Genomic DNA, 23,251 nt, shown 5'->3' on the forward strand with positions numbered 1-23,251 from the left:
GTTGTGAGGCGAAAGTGGCACGATAAGTGTAAAGCACTTAGCACAGTGCCTGGCACATAGTAAGTATCTGGTAAATGTTGTTTTTATTCAGTTTGTCCGACTCTTCCTAACTCCATCTGGGCTTTTCTTGCAGAGATACTGGATTGGTTTGTCATTTCCTCCTCCAGCTCATTTTACAGAGAGGAAACTGAGGCAGACAGGGTTAAGGTTACCCAGGATCACACAAACAGTTAGGTGGCTGAGATTTAAACTCCAGAAGATGAGTCTTCCATCAATTCCGTCCACTGTGCCACTTGCTGGCCTAGTAAGCATCAGTTTTTATTAACTACTATGGTGCGCCTGCTGGGGGTAAATGGGATCTTCACCCTCATCTTGGGAGAAAAAAGCTGATCTTCCCAGTCTTCTGGTTTTGAAGATGCAGCCTATTCCAGCTATGGCGCCAATGGAAACAGCCTGTTGCCATCCATGTGGTAAGGGAATGAAAGATTTTGGTTTGGGGGTTTCCCCTCCCCAATCAGGGTGCTTCCATTTTAGATGACGTGGGCACGTGCAGCAAACCCCCCCCCCTACACTTGTAATCTCACCGAGTTGCTTGAGAGGTCTATCAAAGCAGTCAGAGATTCCCCTGATTACTTCTTCCGAACATGTGTGTACCATAACCTGTAACTAGTGCAATGGAAAGACTGACTAGGCTCGCACTTCCCAGTGCATGCAATCCAGTGTTATCCAAGTGTGCAAATCGAATCCTCTAAGAACGGATCCGAGTTCCGTTCTGCCCTCCACTGCTCCAAAATCTCCATCGACCCATCGGCACTATCCTGGAGCTCCAATCTCAAGTGAAACAGAATTCAGGACCCAACCAGAGAGGGGGTTATGGGCAGGCTGATACCTGGGACCTCAGGTGGGATTTGAAACGTTTTAACTCAAATCATTTACCACATTTGGTGGTTTACTTCACATTTCTGAATGAAATTTTTATTGATATTTTCTGGGTTTTACATGACCATAATAACCCATGTATCCCTCCACCTCCCAGAGAGCCATCCCATATGACAAATACTATTTACTACAGAGGAGAAAGAACTGGTTACTCTATGTTTCATACGGGACTCCCGTGGATCTGACTTCTCCACCAAAGGCTAGATTGGAATTGGCCTCTCATATTTCTTCATTCGAGTCCTTCTTGATGGTTAAGATTTTGTTATATTGACTTTTGATTCTTTGATGTGTCATCATTCTTTCTATTTGCATCAATGTATTTAGTCACTGCATAGAGTGTTTTCTTGGCTCTGAAGACTTCCTCTGCATCCGCTCATATGAATTCTGGGTTTCTCATCCCATGCACTGTTTCACACGCACAGGCATCTCCCATTACATTCTGGCGATGTCTTTCTTAGCCATCCCCCGATTAATTTGTTTCCACTTCTCAGATGTCAGAAAAGGCAATGCTATAGATATTTTGGAGTATATGGGAACTTGCTTTTTATCAATGACTTCCTTGGGGCATGAGCTGAATCTCTGGTTCCTGAGATGTTTGTCCTTCATTTTCAAAGAGAGCCAGCAACATCACAGGGTGATGTCTTGACTGAGGGGTGAATTGGATTTAAGTGAGGCAGAGTTGCACAAAATCACAGCCTCACTCTCTCTTCCAGAGTCATCAAAGTCCAGCGGTGAGACAAAGGTCAAGAAGGGTGGCGATGGCTCCGGATGCAGTGGGGGACCTTGAAGCCTGACCAAGCTCTGAGCGCTCCACAGTGCCTGCTTGGGTCACCTTCATAGCTGTTGAAACAGATTGTTCTCATCTGCTCATTCCACCAGCGAAGTCTTCACATGCGTGGCAGAGACATTTCCCTAATTCACTGATAGATTTGAAGCCTCTTGAATACCCTCAACCTGATTTAGCCCATTTATCAAAGCCGTTTAACTGGGATGTACCTGCTGCACAAGGGACAGCTTCTTGGAGCCACGGGTAAGAGTTGGGTGATGGAGAGATACCAAAGATGGATGAGCATCTTTGTATGGGGTGTTCAGAGAGGACCTAGCACCTCTGATGTGAAGGCCTGCTGAGACTTTTTCAAAAGATTTAGACACTTTAGTCACTTCATTTGCATAATTATAGTTACTTTCCAAAATGGTTGCTCTACTTCACAGCTCTAATAACGATTATTAATGTACTTCTCTTTCTACAATCTCTCCAATGTTGACTTTGCCATTTTTTTTCCATTTTTGAAGCCTCGGGGTTTTGATGTGCATTTCTCTCATTAGTGATTTGGAGCAGTTTTTTCATTAGATTATGAATACAGCATAGTTCTTTTGCAAACTGTTCTTTTAGCATTTAATTATTGGGGACTATCTATCTGACATATATACATATATACACATGTATATATATATATATATATATATATTGCCACAGATACATATATATATATATACATTTGTGCATACATATACATGTGTATATGTATACGTGTATATAATTTGATTTATGAATATGTGATATATATCTTGAACACCAAAATCTTATCAGATAAATTTGATACAAAGCTTTTTCCATTTATTTTCTTTACTTACTTGATTCTTTATTTAAAATACATATTTTAATTTTATTAAATATTTCCTAGTCAACTGTATATTATTTTAAATAATTGTTTTTAAAAACTTGGAATTTCAAATCCTCTTCCTCCTTCTCCTTTCCCTCGAGAAGCCAAACAATATAATACCCATTATACATGTGAAGCCATGCAAAACATATTTTCATATTAGGCACGTTGCAGAAAAGCAAGAAAAATAAGTTTCAGTCTGTACTTGGAGTTAATCAGTTCTCTGGAGGACAGGATTTTTTTTTAATAATGAGTCCTTTGGAGTTGTCAAAGATCATTGTATTAATCAGAATAGCTAAGGCTCTCAGAATTGACTGTCTTTACAATATTGTTGCTATTATATAAATTTTTCTGATTCTGCCCACTTTACATAAATTCATATTAGTTTTCCCAAGATTTTCTGAAACCAACTCCTTTGTTAATTTTTTTTAGCACAATAGTATTCTGTCACAATCATGTATCACAACTTATTGAGTCATTTCTCAATTGCTAGCCATCCCCTCAATTTCTAATTCTTAGGCACCACAACAAAAAAAGCTACTAGAAATATTTTTGTACACATGGAAACTCTTTCTTTCTTTCTTTCTTTCTTTCTCTTTCTTTCTTTCTTTCTTTCTTTCTTTCTTTCTTTCTTTCTTTCTTTCTTTCTTTCTTTCTTTCTTTCTTTCTTTCTTTCTTTCTTTCTTTCTTTCTTTCTTTCTTTCTTTCTTTCTTTCTTTCTTTCTTTCTTTCTTTCTTTCTTTCTTTCTTTCTTTTCTTTCTTTCTTTCTTTCTTTCTTTTTTCTTTTTTTTTTTTTTTTTTGGATATCTTTGTATACAGACCTGGTAGGTGATTTCCTTGGGCTAAAGGGTAAGCACAATTTTATATCCATTTGGGCATAGTTCCAAATTGTGTGGATGCTATTCAGTTTCAAGTAATCCAATGAATATGTTTTATCTTTCATAATATCTTCTATCTCTTATTTGGTTGAAAGTATATCTCCTACCCATAGATGTGAGAAATAGGTAATGTGTTTCTCCTCTAATTTTAAAAAATCTTTAATAGTAAGGTCTCATATCCATTTAGAATGTCTTGAGAGAAGTGGTATAAAGTGTTGGTCTAAGCCTAATTTCTGTCAGATCAGTTTTCCCAGAAATTTTTATGAAATAGGGATTTTTTCCCTGAATATTTTGTTTTTCACTTTGTCAAACATTGGGTTACTGCCTTCTATTGTTTCTGAATCTCCCTTGTCTAGTCTGTTCCATTGATCTAATTTTGTATTCTGTTTATTTTATTTTATTTTATTTATTTATTTATTTTGCTGAGGCAATTGGGGTTAAGTGACTTGCCCAGGGTCACACAGCTAGGAAGTGTTAAGTGTCTGAGACCAGATTTGAACTCCGGTCCTCCTGACTTCAGGGCTGGTGCTCTATCCACTGCACTACCTAGCTGCCCCTATCTCTCTATTCTTTAATAACAGATGGCTTTGTTGATTGATGCTTTATAATATACTTTTAGATCTAGAAGTGCTAATCTCCCTTTGCTTTTACATCTCATCATTTCCCTTGATATTCTAGATCTGTTGTTTTTCTACATGAATTCTGTTATTCTACTACATTCCCTTACCAAGTTTTATAAAAATTTGGCTTTTTGCTTGGTAATTTGATTGCTATAGCATTATAAGTGTAATTAATATTGACGGTTTTTATTATAATGACATTGCCTAGCTTTGAGCACTGACTGTTCCTCCAGCTATTTACATTTTTCTTAAGGAAATACCTTAAAAACACTTTGTAATTGAATCTGTGTTTTATGCAGTTGTCTATTATTTGGAATTCTATTTCCTTTTCTAATATTGGCTCTTTTGTTTTGTTATTATTTTTGTAGAAATACTGTTGATTTTTGAGGATTTACTTTGCAGCCAACAACTTTGCTAAAACTATCGCCTCAGACTCTTTGCTGAATCCCTGATGTTTTCCAAATAAACCTTATAAATCATTAGCTTAGAAAGAGAGTTTTAGCTCTTCTTTACCTATCTTTATTCCTTTAATTCCTTTCTAACATTTCTAGTACCGTGTCAAATAATAGGAGGGAGACCAGACATTCTCATTTTACCATATTCAATGGAAAATGTTCCATTGTATTCCCATTATATGTGATGCTTGTTTTTGATTTCAGATTGCTTTTTATGACATGAAAAAAAGTCCCTTTATGCCTTGACTTTGTAGACCTTTTTATCATAAACGAGTATTGTATATGGACAAGGCTTTTTTTGGATCTGATCATGAGGTTTTAGATATTTAGTTTTTAATATGATTAATTATGTTGATTGTTTTCCTACTGATAAATCGTTCTTACATCCCTGGTATAATTTTTTTTTCTCTTTCCCTTGTTTAGGTATTAATATTCTATTTGTTTTTAAAACAGATTCTGCTAAGGGTGCTTTCTTTCTCAATTTTTGAGAATAATTTCTGAAGCATGGGTCCTAACTGTTCTCTAAAAAGTATGATAGAATTCTCCTGTGAATTCATTGGGTTCAGAAATTTTCTTTTTCCTGCCTTTGGTAGTTTCTTTACAGCTAGGTCTAATTCCTTTTCAGAGATTGGGCTATTTAAGATCTGTGTCTAGTCTTCTGATAACGTGGGTATCTTTTAATTTCTTTTAATATTTTTAAAATATTTTTTAATATTTTTGAAAATATTCTTTTTTTTTTTCTTTTGTGTTCCCAGTGTGGAAGAACTGTGCTTTGAGTTCTTGATTTAGTTTGATTATTCTTTTATTTCTCCTGGTTTTGCTATGATTTCATCTTGTACATTTGTTATTTTATTTTATTGATTTTCTTATTAATCAGATCAAAGGTTTATCAATTTTGTTACTTTTTGAAAGAACTTTTTTCAAGGTTTTATTTGCCATATCTGTTTTTCGTTTCCAATTTATTCCCCATTTAATTTTTAAAATCTTCTATTTTTTTGCTTATTTTGTTTTTTTTTGTTGATTTTATAATTTTTAAATGCATACTCAGTTCATTAATCCTTTTGTTTTGTTAATATATGTTTGTAATGAAATGATTTTCATTTGAGGACTGTGTTAGCTACATCCCAGAAATTTTGTTATGTTGTTTCCTTATCACTTTCTTTTCCTTAAATTTATTGTTTTATAATTTGTTCTTGGGAACTCAGATAATGTTTTCATTATGAATTTGGATGTCAAGATATTAGGAACATATACATTTATTCCTGAGAGTGATTAATTTTTCTGTGGTTCCTTTCAGGATAATATATTTTCCTTATTTATCCCTTTTTATTTTTGAATATTTGTTTTTGCTTTACCTGCTTTTTTGGATTCACTTGATGCAGAGTAGAGTTCGTGTTTTTTTTTTGTTGTTTTTGTTTTTTGTCTTTTTCCATTTCCTCAGTTTTGTTGTGTAAGTCTTTTTTTTTTTTTTTAAAGTATTTCTTGTAAGCGTAAGATTGTAGGGTTTGTTTTTCTTATCCAATCTGTCACTCTCTTAAGTTTTATTAGATTTTTTGATCCATTTCCAATTGAAGTCATAGGTTTATACTTTCTTCCATCTGTTTCTAAAGTTGATATTTTTCTGGTTATGTTTTTCTCCCTTTTCCACTGTGAACACTGTATTATGCTTCTTTACTTATTTTACTTTAAGTTTTTTTTTAAACATGGCCCTCTTCCTACTAGCTTTCTTCATCTCCTCCCACCCCCTTTTTAATTTGATACAACTTTTCCTTTTGGGTTTTGTTTATTAGTTTATTTGCTTACAGGTCTATTGTTTTCTCTTTTGTTTCTTTGATAAGTACTTCAGATTTCAGTTATTCTAGAATTATTTTTGCCACGGCAGACCAAAAATTCTTTCATCATAATTCTTGTTTAAATCACTCAGAAACCATGTTCTCCAAAAATTCCACAGGATCCTTTGTCTCAGCAAGTGTTGAATCAAGTTTCTTCATTCTGTAGTATTCACAGATGCCTGAACTTATTTACTAGATCTGGAGGCCATATTTCCTTCTGTTAGTGTTTTTCCCTGTTCATTTATCTATTTATATTCAAGGTCTTTGAGATAGCTTTCTTTTTCCTTTTTTTTTTCCCCCCTCATTCTCTTTCTGACTCTCCCCTACAATTACATTGCCTTGAGATCGGATCTTAACATGTCTCTTCCTGTGCTGGATCATTCATACCTTACCAGCCTAGGTTTCTGCCCTGGACAGCTTTTAGGTGATCAGACAAGCTCCAGCTGGGTGCTGTGCTTAGGCTTGATGGAGTGCTACACAGTTTCTCCCTACCTGCTGTGATGTCCCACTCCCTTGATCCTTCAATTCTCTGCCCTGGCTTAAGTTGTTTGGAGCTGAGCAGCATTGGTACTTCTCCGTTGCAGCCCCTTCTAGACTTTTGCTCCTGAAGGGCTATGGCCAATCCAGGTCTTGAGTCTTAAGGAAATTTTCACAACCTCCATGACCTTGGAAATAGGGATGGGGATCTGGGGCTTAGGGGTAGGTTTTGATATGTCTATTTCTTGACCTTGGCTCTGTTACTGTAACCTCAAAATCCACAGCATGCAAGGTGGAGGAAGTGCAGAGTGAACTCAAGGTTGGTGAGTGTTTGCTTTTATTGTTGTTGATTTTTTGTGAGATGGTGTGTGTGTGTGTGTGTGTGTGTGTGTGTGTGTGTGTGTGTGATGTTGTTTTTGACTTCTGGGTGTCCCAGCTATGGAGACAGATTAAGTTGCTTTATCTTTGGTGCATAATTTCTCCTTTGGAGAAGTTTGAAAGGTTATGGGGATTGGAGAAAATGTCTAGTCTTATCATCTTGTTACTCATATGACTTGAAAGTCCAGTTTACTTCATAATTATTAAACAAGTTTTTTATAACATTTTATCACTGGTGACCTATTTTATTGGAGGATTTACTTGTTTATTAGTTATTTTAAAGAATGCACAGGGGGTGGGAGGCAACGAGGTGGCGCAGTGGATAGAGCATCAGCCCTGAAGTCAGGAGGACCTGAGTTCAAATCTGATCTCAGACACTTACTACTTCTCAGCTGTGGGACCCTGGGCAAGTCACTAACCCCAATTGCCTCAGGAAAAAAAGAAATAATTTTAAAAAATAAGATTTTAAAATGTCTCCAGTAAGGGTTTACTATGTGAAATATGTGTGTGTGTGTGTGTGTTTATTCAATGATGACTATAATATATAAAATAAAATTATTACAAGTTAGTTTAAAACTCTGAATTTTGATCACCCATTTACTAGGGCATGACTCACATTCTTGTGTTTACTTTATGGAGGATGAGGCTAAAGATGTTTAAAGAAATGAAAATTTTTGACATTTGATCATTTTCTCTCCTCCTTGATCCCCTTTTCTCTTGATGTTTTGGGATGTTTCTGCCCTAAACTCTCTCTAGACCTCTAATCTTCTATCTCCAGCAGCTTTTCAGTCATCTGAAATCCATTATCTTCAAAATATAACTCATTTTCCCTTCTAAACCTTCCCCCTACTACCTTCCCTGTTATTATAGAGGGCAATAGCATCTTTGCAGGTCCTCAGGCTCACAACCTGGGTGTAATGCTGGACCCCTCATTACTGCAGATTCAAGCTTTTGCCAAGGTCTGTCAACTTAATCTCTGCAATATCTCTTGACAAATGTCTCTTTTTCTCCTATGACTGCTCCATCGTCATCTTACACCTGGAATAGTTTCTGGGTGAGATGTCTGCCTGCCTCAAGTGTTTCCCCCTCCAGTCCATCCCCCTTTTGACTATCAAAATGATTTTCCTGAAGCGCAGGTCTGACCACACACCACCTCCCTCCTCAATAAGCCCCCGGGGACACTCTTGCCTCCAAGATCAAACACAAGATGCCGTTTGGCATTCAAAGCCCTTCAAAACTTAGCTTGCTCTTAGTTTTCCAGTCTTCTCACGCGTTCCTCCCCCCTCAGACTTCAGTTCCGTGGCAACTAGCCCTTTGACTGTTTTACAAAGAAGATACTCCATTTCTGGCTCAGGACGTTTGCGCTGGCTGTCCTGCAGACATGGAATGTTCTTCCCTCTTCATCTCTGCCCATTGATGTCCCTGACTTCCTTCAAGGTCCGACGAAAGTCCCATCTTTGACGGGAGGCCTTCCTCAATCTCTCCTAATTGTGATCCCTTCCTTCCCTTAGTTATCTCCCATTTATTTCTGTCTAGAATTTGCCTTGTTTATATCTGTTTGCGGTTGTGTTCTCTTTAGATTGTGGCTTCCTTGAAATCAGGGATCATTTTTGCCTCTTTTTGTATCCCTGGTACTTAGCAAGGTGCCTGGGGGGGGGGCAGTGCTGAATGAATGTTTATTGGCTAATGGAGATGGGAATAGAATTTGGGTCACAGGATCTGGGGATAATATCCAGCCCCCTCAAGGCCATGTGGAAGGAAAAAGGATGATACCATTTTGGAAACATTGTATGACTAAGATGATAACCTCCTCTTTTCCTCTGGTCCAAGCTTTCCAGCTGATCATCTGCAAGAATCACACATCTAGGACTTGGGTATGCTCAATTCAATGCAGCTATCAGCTTTCCTCACATGAAGACATGAAGGAAATGAATGGGTCGGCAATTTGCTCTGTCCCTAACCAGCCTACAAGAATGAACATACCAGGCTGGAGAACACATGGCGTTGCCTTTTGTTGCTAACTGCAGTGAGCTACCCACCTGCCCAGCTCTACCCCACACCAATGGCTTATCAATAAGTCAACTGATAAGCACCCAGTCAACTTGGGCTTCATCCCAGGCCTTGCTCTAAGTGCTAGAGATAAAAGAAGAGGGAAAGATAAGCACTCCTCATCTTCTAGGGGCTCACAACCAGTGGGTTGCTTGTAAACAACCCACAAACAATTGGGTACAGATTAGAGATCAGATAAAGAGAGACCTATTAAGAAGGAAGACCCCGGAATTAAGAGGAGTTCCGGAAAACTTCCTGTAGAAGGGGATGTAAAGGAAGCCAGGAAGGTCAGAGTTAGAAAAGAAGAGGGGGGAGGCTACATTCCAGAAGTGGGGGACAACCAGAAAAAATGCCTGAAGCCAAGAGATGGAGTATCTTGTTGGTTGAAGCCACTCCATCAGAGAGTACAGGAAAGGAATGAGGAACGGAGGGAAGGGCTACGTTATGAAGGGCTCTGAATACCAGACAGCAGTAGGGAGTTCTGAAGGCCACTGGGAGCCACTGAAGTTTATACTGGAGTAGGGGGAGGTGTGCCATGGTTGGATTTATTTCTGTTAGGAAAATCACTTTGGTGACTGGAATGGGGAACAGCTTGAAGCAGGTAGTCCCACCAGTAGCTATTACTATAGTCCAGGCATCAGAGCCTACTCTAACCCTAACCCTAAACCCTAACCCTAACTCTAACCCTAACCTGACTCCTCTAACCCTAACCCTAAATGCCGGAGGTAAGAATATTGTCTCCTCCAAGGTCAAAGGGATTAAGTAAGTCATCTGGTTCATCTTTACATTCAGGTACCACACCAAGCTTAGAACCCAGCCTCTAGGGTAAACTTCAGAAATATTTTTGGAAGTGGAGTCAGATGGATGATTCTTTCGGCCATGAGATGGCACTGTTGCTTCACTGAACAGAAAGGCTGACCGAGGACCCTGGTGGAATCTTTCTGGAGCTAGGGTTCTGAACATCAGTGACCCCCTTTAAAGTATGAGGACAAAAAGAGTAAGACTAGCTCTTGTTTCTGTGGCCTTCTAGACTTCAAAGACAATTCTCATCCAGCAGTCCTGTGGAATGTGGAACCCAAGAATAATGGGGTTTACTACTCTGAGAGGGTCCCAGGGCTTCTCAGGAGAGGAGGGAATTTCCTTGACCCCATGTGTTGGGAAGAGACCAATTTTTATGGACTCACTCAAAGAAACATTTACGAAATGCTTACTGTTCTTGCGTAGTTGGGACTCTGGAGAGGCCCCTCTGCCTGGGAAATGTTTACTGAGGAATATGGAAGGAAGGGTCTTCCAGAAGAGTATTCATCAGAGACCAGGCAAGGTAATATAGTAGGAGGAAACTACAGGCCAGTTCTGCTCCTCCCCACCAGTAGCAACTGCTCCCTAAAGATCTAGCAAATTCAATAGTCCTGATCAGGAACACTGAAAAAACCAACAGTGATTCATTTGGTTTTTCCTCTCAGGTAACCATAAGGAGATGAACCGAGGTTCTGGGCACCACACATACTTATGTGCCAGACGCTGCTATTTGTTGTCGTTCAATCATTTCAGTGGTATCCCATTCTCTGTGACTCCATTTGGGGTTTTCTCAGCAAAGAGACTGGAGAGATTTGCCTTTTCTTTCTTCAGCTCATTTTACAGATGAGGAAACGGAGGCAGATAGAGGTGAGGTGACCAGCCTAGGGTCACATGACTAGTAAGTGTCAAGGGCCGGATTTGAATTCCGGAAGAGAAGTCTTTCTAACTTCAGGCCTGGTTCTCATGCCTCCTGACAACCCCCTAGCTGCCCCTAGCCAGGAATCCACCACCCAGCGCCCTTCAGTGAGAGGACACTGAGCTGTGTACCGCAAGAACAAGAAGTCCCATAGCTTTATGCAAGGCGAGGCCTGAGGAATAGGATACATTACCTACTAGGATTGCTTGTATTTCAAAGCTGGGCCCGAGATCCAGTGGGATGTGAAATACTACCTGTGGGAGACTGGGAAAAAATCTTGGGCCCAAGCTTGTGTGATGTGCCAGGAACGGAAACAGAAAGCACCATCAGCTGTCTGGCTCTCTCCCCAGGAGCAGAGCGTGGTGTGTGTGGGGGGGAACCAGGGGGGAAAAACAGAGAGAAAAGAATGGAAAACACCCTTTTAAGTTGGTTTTGCATTATTATAGTTTTCTTAAGACAATAAACAAAACAATGAATCGAGCCCCAATGATTTCTTTCAGCCTTTGCTGATTTCTGAGAATATAAATGTTCACAAAGAAAATTGAAAATCAGCTTTGTTGAACTGCCCCTACAGTGCCCGTCCCCTCCCAACTCCCAACTTTGCAGTTTGGATGATTCATAAAAAATGTGTTGATCACTTTTTCTGATTTTTAAACTTTTCTTCTCCACCTCCTCCCTCCCCACTCTGTGCCTCTCTCTATCTCTCTGTCTCTTGGTTAAAAACATTATCCATTATACAGATGAGGAAACAGACCAACAGATTTAAGTGATTTGCCCAGGATCACAGAGAAGATCTGAGGCTGGATTTGAACTCTAGTTTTCCTGATTCCAGCAAGCAATAAACATTTTTTAACATTATATTTGTATCATAAAAAGAATTTAGAGAATCCCTTCCCCTCCTATTTTTGTGTGTGAATGAAATTAATTGATTTGTGGACATTTGATCAAATTTACTTCTAAATTCATCTAGTGCCAAGTTTTTTGTTTTGTTTTGTTTTGTAATTTCCAGTACTTTTATTTCTTCTTCATTTGTTATAAAGTCTCTGTTGTTCATTTTTGATACAGATACTTTTGTTTTCTTTTTTTGATATTAAATTGACTAACATTTCATCTAATTTTTGAGGTCTTTAAAAACCCACTTTCTGGTTTTATTTATTAATTTAAATTTTATTTTCTTATACTTTTGTTAAAATTATTCTAGGTGTTAGAATTTCTAATTTTGATATTCAATTGTGGTTTTAAAAGCTGTTGATTTTCTGAGGTATATTTTTTAGTTGCATACTTGATTTATTGACCAGGTTTCATTCATTGATGAATTTCTTATATTGATGAAAGTGTGTGGAGATAAACATTTTCCCCTTAAGGATTGCTTTGGCTGTATCCCACAAAGTTTACTATCTTGTCTAAATTTCTTTATCTGTTTTTCTGTGATATGTTCTTTGACCCACAAACCTTTAGGATTGTTACTCTTTAATTAATGACCCCTTACTCAATATAATTTTACTTGTGGTCGGTGAAGAATAATATTTCTACTTTTTTGCAATTTTGCAAGGTTTAGTACATTGTCGATATTTGTGAATGTTATGTGCAATGTGACCTACTGTCTATTTCCATTCAGTGATCTCTAAAAATCTGTCATAACTAATGTTACTAAAATTATAGTCATATTTTTAACTCACTTCTTATATATTCTTAGTTTTATCAAGGTCTAAAAGGGGTACACTAAAGTCCTTGATTGTTAGTTTTATTGTCTATTTTTCCATGTAACACTTTAAGGTATACTTGAGGTATTTAGGTGTTATACTTCTTCCTTCCCTGCCCTCCCTCTGTCCTTACCTACAGATGCTCTCAAATGCATTTCTATTTTCTCTTACACGTCTGAAGTCTCCCATGATACCTTGGGGTTTACTGGCTAGATTTCTCTCTTAAGGACCAGGCCTTAAACCAAAACCAAGCTGATTCTCATTGGCCACCAACAGGTCCCAGGCCAAGTCCCATTGATCATTGTTTGGGTCCAGATTGGCTCAGATTGCACGTAAACAGCTCTCGGTTCTGCTTTGATCAGAAACCCTGGGGATCTTCCCCTCCCGGATTCATTCATTCATTTACTTATTTATTTAGAACTTTGGGGACTAAAGATGAAGGAAGAGATCGTTTGCTTCAATAGCTACCCGGCCTTAAGCACTGAATGGGTGCGGCCTCAGTCAAACTGAGGCGGTGGGAGAACCTCAGCTTAGAAAGGCCCAGGTCTCCCACTGCATCCGGGGCCATCTCCAGGCCTGCCGAGCTCTCTCTGGCCATTGCCCCACATGGCTCTGGAGGGAAAGTGAGGCAGGTGACCTAGTCTGATCTTCCCTTACTTCAATCCAATCACTTGCACCTCCCTATGTCACGGACCTCTTTGAGAACGAAGCAAAAAATAACAGATGCTATGCTATTTGCTGTATTTTTGTTAACTATTACTATGAAATCACTGGGTATGGTACCTTTTAATTTAATTCATTTTCACTATTTGTCCCTTTGAATCAGATCTATTTTTGCTATCGAATTATCTGAGAGCATGATTACTACCCATACTAAGTTACGCTAAAGCATAGCAAATTTGGTTTCAGCATTTTACTTTGTGTTAATTGTTATGTTTTAACTCTGCATCAAACTGGCCTCAGACTCTCACTAGCTGTATGATCCTGGGCAAGTTGCTTCACTACTGGCTGCCTCAGTTTTCTCATTTGTAAAATGGGGATAATAATAGCACTCACCTCCCCAGAAATATTGGTAAAGCACAGTGCCTATGTACAAATAGATAGATACACATATGTATACATATAGATACATGCATATGCAAACACTGGAGAAGGAAATGGCAAACCACTCTGGTATCTTTACCCCAAAAAATCTCATAATATCGGCACACTGTGGCCCACAGGGTTATGAAGAGTAGATGCGACTGAACAAGAAGTTTAGTTTAGATGACCTTAGGCTGGACTTATGTAAAATATATATGAGATGGCAATAAAAGCTAAAGGTCAGAAAGGGTGGGAATCTAAAAGGGGAAGCCTTCAGATGCAAAGCAGACATTCCTGGCTTGGGAATGGGTAGAAATTACAATTCTCCCTTCCACACCACAGAAGGAGGATGGAGGAGCCTCGTTGCTCCCTGTGATTTGGAAGATGTGTAAAATTTTTGGCCTTCTCTTTGTAGTAAAGTCTGAATTTTTTCTTTTTCTTTTATGGGGTGTTTACAATACCTTAATGCAAAGTTTGGCTGAATATTATACAGTAGTATACCAATATTTTATGCCTTGCTGCATTTCTAAACTTTTTCTCTGACATCAGCGCTTTCCACAAAACCTCCCCCCCCCCCAATCCCATTGAGTTTCTCATGATATATTGAAACCAGGCTGGGAAAGGCATGTTGGGGAAGAAATAACCATAATGCAGTTGTATATGGAAAGAATAGGAATGAATGGATTTGTTTCCAAGGCACGGCCTTCATTCACAATTGGAAGTCTGGCCACTGAAATCTTATCATTCGATTCGTAAACATCTAATATATTCATCATCATTTGTGACATATATCCCTGCTGATTTGTCCAATTTGGGGAAAAAAATTCCTCTCTTGCTACTGGGTGAGGAAATAAACATTCTTAAATTCTGTAGTGGCAGGAGTGATATTGAAGGCAAGATTTCACCTGTTTGCCCTTTCGGTTTCCATAAATGCACCCATGTCCAGGACTTATCACCAACTAGTTTAGACTATTTACCCACTGAAGGAATGGCCAATTTTTTCTCACGTCTTTGAGGATTCTTGACGTTGTATTTCCCTCCACTTCCCGGGTCACTGCCTTCTCAGGGCAGAGATGCTTATGCAGTTCAATGAAACTATGAGCATCTCAGTGCTGGGTTACCCAGGATGGAGAGCACTGACAAAAGGCGATCCATTGGAGAAGGAAATGCAAACCGCTCCAGTGTCTTTGCCAAGAAAATGATAAAGGAGATGACATCAGAAGATAAACCCCTCAGGTTGGAAGGTGTCCAGTACACTACCAGGGAAGAGCGGAGGACAACTGTAAATAGCACCCGTTTGAATGAAGTGGTTGGGTCAAAGCTGAAAAGAAGCTTGGCTGTGGATGTGTCTGGTGAGGAAAGGAAAGTCTGATGCTAGAAAGAGCAATGTTGTACAGGAACTTGGACTATAAGATCTATGAACCACTCGTTATGCCATTTGGTTGTTTGTGAGAACAAACTCCAAAGTCTAAAATAGTTTTAGAAAGAAAATTTTGAGATCATTTGGTAGAGAGAGGCAGAAAGAAGCTGGGACTCCCTCCCCTATGTAGTTAAAGGTTTACATTATACAGGACTTGGACAAAGATTTCCACTGCTGCATCACATGGAATCATTTGATAGGTATCACACACCAGACACATGTGAATCACAGGAAGAGAACACAAAACACAAGCTTGGGTAGATCCAAAATAAGACTGTGGGAAAGACCTCCCCAAAACAAGAATACTTTCAGTGGATCCAGAATCTGGAGGATCCCCAAATTCCCCATTTCTAGCATTCCTAACTGAGGTATGGATGACATTCTGGATGCAAGCAATCTCTAATCACCTGAAGTTTGAATAAAAATATTAATAAATTATAATTAATCCACAAAAGCCAATAACTTCCATCTGGCCAATTTTCATTTTCAAGGAATGATTTTCTTCCAAGAAGCTTTGTACCTCTTTTTTCCAAGCTGTTAAATTCGCTTTTCATATCTTTCTTGCATAGCTCTCATTTCTTTTCTCACTTTTCCTTTAACACTCCTGTTAGAAATACTGAAAAGTTAAGAATGTTGCAAGCTTCATGGTAATGCAAGATTAAGTTATCACTGACCAATGTACTTTCAGAAGGCGAAACTAACTTAGCTTCAAAATTCTGATAAAAGAGTCTAGGCTAGAAACTGACCAGGATCAATGACCAGGAGAAGGTTTTTCTTGCTTAATGAGGCTCATGCATAGTGTCTTCTCTGTCCATCAGGGAGCAATAGCAAAAATCTAGACACATTGGAGTGGGGAAGAACGCTTCCTAGGGTTAGGGTTAGATATGTGCCAGAATCTGTTCCTCTGGCAATTAAAGATTAAGTGGGAGGGGACAGGGAGGGTACGGGGAGGGTACTAATTTAGAAAAACTTGCTCTTGCTTCTGTGTTGGTGCACTCTCCCTGAGAGAGATGTAACCACTTCTCATGAGAATTGAAGGCTGCATCCTATAGTCTCTCTCAATCTTTCAAAACAGACTGAAATTTTACCTGTGGTCTTGTTTCTCACACTCCCATTTGTTTTTTGAATTTTTTTAAAATTCCATCAATTCATCTAGAAATTCTTGTTGGACTCGTGTCCAATCTACATTTTTCTTCGAGGCTTTTCTCAAATTTGTTTTAAATTCTAAAGTTCTTATTTTCTTCTAAGTTTGTGATTTATCTTACCTTTTATATTATAACATATGGTAACATTTTTTCTTGTTTATTCATTTTCTTTCAGCCTATTTCTTAGTGTTAGGCTCTGTTTGCTTAAGGGTGTGGGGTTGTCTAGCCTGAACTTTTGACTTTGTTATGCCCTTCTGCTGTTTTCACAGCTCACTTTAGGGAGATGTACAAGCTTTTGTACTTCCAAGGTTTGGAGAGAGGTTTTGTTCCCTGCTCTCTTGATCTCAACTTAGTTTGCAAGTTCTTGACTCATAATTTGGGGCTGTTGGCTTTTGTATAATTGAGCTCCCATAAACTGCTATTGGCCCCAGACAGTATTATCCCTTTGGGAAGTTCTATAGCTTCAAAGTGACTGAACTTCTAAGTCATCTTTGATCTAGGAGTCTTGCCCTGGTTATTTTACTACAGATTTTTAGGTGCTGGGCTAAATGCTAGAACTGAGTAGCTGTTCTGCTCCTGGGCTCCAACCACACAAGCCACATTTCTGGAACTTATTCCTTGCCTATTATACACAACCATGATCAAGACTGTAACCCCAGGTTATTCTTTGCTCTGTAACTATGACTAGGACTTGAATAATGGTTAACAGAGTTGATATCAGGCAGTCTAGGTGGCGCAGTGGATAGAGCACCAGCCCTGAATTCAGGAGGACCCGAGTTCAAATCTGGTCTCAGACACTTAACACTTCCTAGCTGGGTGACCCTGGGCAAGTCACTTAACCCCAGCCTCAGGGGGGGAAAAAAAACAAAAAACAAAACAAAACAAAACAAAAAAAAACTGAGTTGATAACAGGCACTTGTTCCTATTCTCAGCACTGATCCTGAGGTCTTCTGCTATTTCAGTTTTATCCCCTTCTCTATCACTGGATGCTACTACTACTACTACTGCTACTGCACTATGCTCCTGGCCAGTCCTGCCCAAATGTCCCCAGCCCTTTCTGTCTTCCTCAACTGCCCTGGGCTGGAAAAATGACTCATGATGACTTTATCTTGGCTTTCCAGTCAGAATTCAGTGTAGCATGTTTTCTAGGTTGTGGTGGAGTAAGTGTGTTAGGTGAACTGAGCAAAAATATTAACTCATTTTCCCATATTACTCTATCAGTTTTTGAGAATAATTTATGAAGTATATGAGTACTAATTGTTCTTTACAAGTCTAATGAAATTCTCTTGTGGACCAGGAAATTTTTTTTGGTTAGTTCCTTTACAGTAAGGCAAAGTTCCTTTTCTAAGATTGAATTACATAAGATATCTATTTGGTTTAGGGTTAGTTCAAGTATTTTATATTTTTGAAGCTATTTCTTTATTTCTTTCTCATTTTTAAAAAATATTTGTGTTCTGATTTTTCTTTTAATTTCTTCTGGTTTTATTCTGATTTTACATTGGTCATTTAGTCTTTTGTTCTTTTTATTTTCTTTTCTCTTAAAAATATCATATTGGCCAAAAGTTTATAAATTTTAGTAGTCTCTTTGATTTTAGCTTGACTGATCATTTCTATATAAGTTTTCAGTTTATATAATTTTAATACTTCCTCTTTTGTGCTCATTATAGGCTTGCTTAATTATTAGCTCCCTAATTTCGTACACTCACAAATCATCACTTTTTAAACATTTTGTTGATATGGGTCTCCTTTTCCTCTGAGGACTACTTTAGCTATAGCCCCCACATTTTATGTTGTTTTACAATTGTCATTTTCTTTTATCTAATTGTTGTTTCTATGATTTATTCTTTGACCCATTCCTCAGAAGCAATGTTTGCATATTCTTTGAAGTATGTAGAGGATTGTATCAGCAGAGCAGCATACTGGTCAATCTCAGAAGAAGAGGGCTCATTGGCCAGTTCTCACATTACATGTGCATTATCCCCTAGAGAGAAACAGGAAAATATAGAGGGGGAGCTGTGGTAGAGGAGACGGATATTCTGAGCTTAAAAAATCAGGAGTTTGAGGTGTCAGTTGTACTTTTGAGTGAAAATGTCTGGAGAAGGGAGGGAAGCAAGACTAGAGCACGATTAGGGGAAAAGCCCCATGTTTGACTTTAGTAGGGAAAAAAAAAGACTCTCCATGGCATCAGGCTCTACAATAGAAATAACAGTCGTGTTGGCATTTGAGTGACTAGGAGCTTCTGGAGGGAGGAGATGTCTTTTGCCTTTTTTTTTTGGTATCTCTGGTGCTAAGCAGTGTAGTGTACTCATAAGAGGTGCCTCATAAATACTTGTTAAATTGACTTGATACAGGGAAAACATGATTTCATATGCTTCTGGTTGGGAAAAGCAGTAATAAATAACCTTTTATAGAACTTTTAAGGTTCACAAAACACTGCATCAAAATCATAAAGTATATAAAATCCTTTTTGCTGGAAGAATATTAAAAAGATGGGTCTTTGTTTCAGGGAGTAATTTGGAATAACCGACACTATTATGTAATCCCAAACGCCATCACCTTTACTCTCTACCAATTGCCACCCACAGGGGAGATAAGCCAGCCTAGCTGAAGCAAGCCGGCACCCTGAGGGAGAAACAGGAGGCAGTTTGTGCCTGGCAAGTTATTCCCTCACCATCACCTTGACCTTCACCCCTGCATACCATCAACCTTCTCCCCTCAGAGCCTGATGGAGATAGCCCAGATCTTGAATCCAAAAGCTTTGGGAAGAAGCACCCCAGCTATCCTCCTGTGAAGATGCAGCCTGGAGCACGACTGCTCATGTGGCAGCCGGGTCCACTGAGGACCCAGAAAGGAAAGTTCATCCCGCCAAAGTCTTTGGCTCTGTTGTATGTTTCAGCATCAGAAACTGGTAGGATTTTATCAGTGGAAATCGCATTAGAGAAGAGACCTGACTGTCCCCCCAAAGGACCATAAGACCTCTATTTCCAGCTGACTCACAGCTGAAATCTGCCCCATTAGAATGTGAGCTTCTTGAGAATGGTAGCTGTTGTACTTTTTGTAACTTTAGTTCTTAGTACAAGGCTTTGCACAGAGTAAGTGCTTAATAAATATTTTATTTATTCATCCCTTCTTTCTCATCTGCTTCTCATTTGGGGCCTACTTTATTGTCGGTCTGAAATCTCCCTGTGTGCTAACTTTGACCAGGGATATTGGTTGTCTCTACAAGAAGTAGATCTGAATGTGGTTAAGAGGCCTTCTGATTCATCCACTGGGATTTTACTGTGAGGATCAATCTCATCTATCAGGTCGTAGCAATGTTCTGGGTCTTGAATTAGTGTCTCGGGTGTAGCTGAAAAACTCCACGATCCATGGCCGGCATATCTTCCATTTGGGGTTTGTACTAGATATCCTCCATAAGACAACTGCCATTAAACAGCCCAACCCTTCCTCCTTTCGCATACGTGGAATTTAAATTGAGCTCATATGTAGTGGGAAACATTTTTGAAGAACAGTAAAGACATACAGTACAGCCTCAGACACTTACCAACTAGGTGACTCTGGGCAAATCTCTCAAGAGTCAGTCAGTATGCATTTCCTAAGCCCCAGGACCTACTATGTACCAGGCAGTGGGCTAAGCTGCAGTGACAAAAGACAAAGACAATCCCTGTCCTCGAGAAACTTACAATCTCAGAATGATTTCTGAGAGGCTGGAGAGACTCACCTGAACTGATGCTAAGTGATAAGCAGAACCAGGAGATCATAGTACCCGGCAGGCAATAAGGAAATTATAAAATGATCAATTCTGATGGGCGTGGCTTTTTTTTTTTTTTTTTTTAACAATGAGATGATCCAGGCCAGTCCCAATGATCTTGTGATGAGTTCGCAACATAGCATTTTCACATTTTTATTGTTGTTGGTTTACTTTTGTTCTCTTTTTCATTTTTTTCCCTTTTTGATCTGATTTTTCTTGTGCAGCTTGATAATTGTGGAAATAAGTGTAGAAGAAATGTGCATGTTTAACATTGGATTACTCACTGTCTGGGGAGGGGAGAATGGAGGAAGAAAAAGTGGTAACGCAAGGCTTTGCAAGGGTGAATAAAAAAACCGGAAGCTTGCAATCTAATGGTGGAAAGTGGGGAGAGAAACAACAGTTGGAAAGCAGATTGGGGTAGTAGTGGGGAGGGGTCAAGGGAATCATCCATTTAAGATGGGAATTTGGAGTCCATGGAGTCTGGAAGACCTGAGTTCAAATCTGGCCTCAGACATTTGGTAGTTGTGTGATCTCAGGAAAGTTACTGTACCTCTGCCTCAGTTTCCTCAACTGAATAGTGGAGATAAGAATCATATCTACCTCCCAGGGCTGTTGTGAGAATCAAATGGATAGTAAAGTACTTAGCCCAGCGTCTGGCGCGGAGTAGGTTCTGTATCTAGCTTTATTTCCTTGTTCTCTACAAAGGTGAGATATGCAGGCCAAATTGGAAGAACTCAAAGAAAGTACCAGTGTTAGGGGGACCAGGCAAGATTTTTTGCAGATAGGATTTTAGCTGAGATTTGAAGAAAGAGGCAGGAGCAGTATTCCTGGCATAGGAGTGGGGATAGGATTGGAAGTGGGTAAGCCAGCCAATGAAAAGGCAAAGTCAAGAAATGGAGCTATTACTTGTTTCAGGGTCAGCAAGGAGGCCAGTGCCCCTGAATTCCAAAGCCCTCAGAGGGAAAAGTAAGGTGTGAGGAGAATAGCAAGGTACCAGGAGGCTCTAGTTATGAGGTTATTTACATGTTGTCTCTCCCATTGAACTGCCTTGGTTTCTTCATCTGTAAAGCAGAGATGAAAACAAATACCTACTTCCCAGAATTATTATGAGGACCAAAGGCAGTATTTGTAAAGTGCTCAGTGCCTGGCACAGAGGAGGCACTTCATAAATGTTTGTTTCCTTTCCCTCTTTACCTCAGTCTTTGAATCTCAGAGACTCCATTAAGGCCAATCATTTGAGAATAGAAAGATGGAAATTAGGAAAGAGCTCCATCAGCACATCCACATTGAAACATCACGATCCCCAAAGTGCTGGATGAGGAACTAAAAATGGGGAAAGTGGGAAATTTTTACAGTTTTGAGGAAATTGGGATACAGCACTCAAGGCATCCTAAAATGGAAATGATTAAGGACAAGGTCAAAATTATGAACCCACCATCAGCCCTTTTACATTAATCAAGTGAGAACAAATAACCTTTTTTCTCTAGATGTGAGCAAGACCAGGTTACATCCCTCAGTGTTGAAATAGAGTAATCCTAAATTTATTTCTGTAGTTAACATTTCCATTCCTCACTATATAGGCCTATTAGCCATTTCCTGATACACAAAATGATCAAAGGATATGAACAAACACTTCTCAAAAGAACTGCAAGGTATTCACAACCATATGAAAAAAAAATGCTCCAAATCATTAATAATAAAAGAATGACAAATCTAACCTGAGGATTCACTTCACACCCTGCAAATTGGGGGAAATGGTAAAAAATAGTAACACACAGTGTTGGGGAGGCTGTGGAAAGATGGGCACGTGAATCTGCTGTTGTAGAGCTATGAAATGGTGGTTTGGAAAGCAAAGTGGAGTTTTACAAATGACATGATTGAAATATCCACACCCTTTGACCCACAGATTGCATTACTAGGCTTATACCTCAGGGAGATAATCAATAAGAAGAAAGTACATACTCCAAATATATAATATTTGTAGCCTCATTTTTTTGTGATAGTGAAGAATTGGAAACAAAGTCAATTGGGGAATGGTTAAACACATTGTGGTACATGAATTCAATGGAATAATATTCACATGTAATAAGAAATGATGTGTGGGGTGAATAGAGAGAAGGATGAAAAGCTCCACATGAACCGAAGCAAAGTGAAGTGAGCAAAGCCCAGAAAGCAATATACACAATGACTGTAGCAATGTAAATGGAAACAATGATGATGTGCCGAAAAATCAAAAGCAAATTTAACAAAATTATAAGGATCAGGGAGGGGCTTAAATGAAGAAGGATGAAAAGACATCCCCCAGCCCACCCTTTAATGGAGGTGGGGGCACTACACTACAGGTGTCACATATCACACAAGTTTTGAGACTCAGTGTATTGATCAGTTGCACTTTTTCTTCTCTAAAAAAATACTATTTGGAATATGGAGTGGTTCTTGGGAGAAGCGGAGTGGGAGGGATACGTGGGATACCATGGTGATATGAGAAACAGCAAACAATAATAAAAATTATTAAACAAACCAACCAAAAAACCTTCCATTATTCAGTTCTTTCCTGGACTTCTCCTTGAAGGACTGAAAGGACTTCCTCCCTGTGATCAGTATCTTAACTATGACTTACTTGTCTTAAATCACTGCATGGGTCTTGCCTCAGTCACACTGAGACTTGGGAAGAGGTCAAGGTCTCCCACTTTGTCCAGGATCATCTCCAGTCATCCTGATCTAGAGCATTCTACCGGACGCAGATGTTTTGGGAGAAGAAAGTAAGGCTGGTGACCTTGCCCAGCCCTCCCTTGCTTAAATCCAATTCCTATTTGCATGTCACCGCATCAGCTCCCTGATATCATGGTCCACTAAGAGAATGAAGGACAAACAACAAAATCTTAACCTTGAAGACAAAAAAATAAAAGAACACTCCTCTTCGCTGTATTATGGTCACTGTTGTATTTTTAAGTGTTTAAACAGCCAGCTTTCCAGAAAACAAAGCCAAATAAAAAAATGTGGCACGTTTAAATGTAATCTATGTTATTAATACTTTCTCCATCACTTAAACCTAGACAATCCAAACAATTGCAACAATCAAGCCCTGATTTGGAACATTTCCTGATTTTCAAGGGAAAAATACTCATACTAAAAATTGGAC

General features: G+C 39.0%; 1 long non-coding RNA gene across 2 annotated transcripts in view; it reads left to right on the plus strand.

Moving 5' to 3' along the window:
* The window catches only part of LOC141548369 (uncharacterized), a 68,101-nt gene extending 47,938 nt beyond the window's left edge, over positions 1–20,163 (plus strand). For both annotated transcript variants that reach the window (XR_012483911.1, XR_012483912.1), the window contains 2 exons: positions 1,653–1,969; positions 18,944–20,163. This is a non-coding gene — a long non-coding RNA (uncharacterized LOC141548369). The remainder of the gene's footprint in view (positions 1–1,652; positions 1,970–18,943) is intronic.
* Positions 20,164–23,251: the final 3,088 nt, after the last annotated feature.

This window comes from Sminthopsis crassicaudata, chromosome X (assembly GCF_048593235.1).
Source record: "Sminthopsis crassicaudata isolate SCR6 chromosome X, ASM4859323v1, whole genome shotgun sequence".
Taxonomy (NCBI): domain Eukaryota; kingdom Metazoa; phylum Chordata; class Mammalia; order Dasyuromorphia; family Dasyuridae; genus Sminthopsis; species Sminthopsis crassicaudata.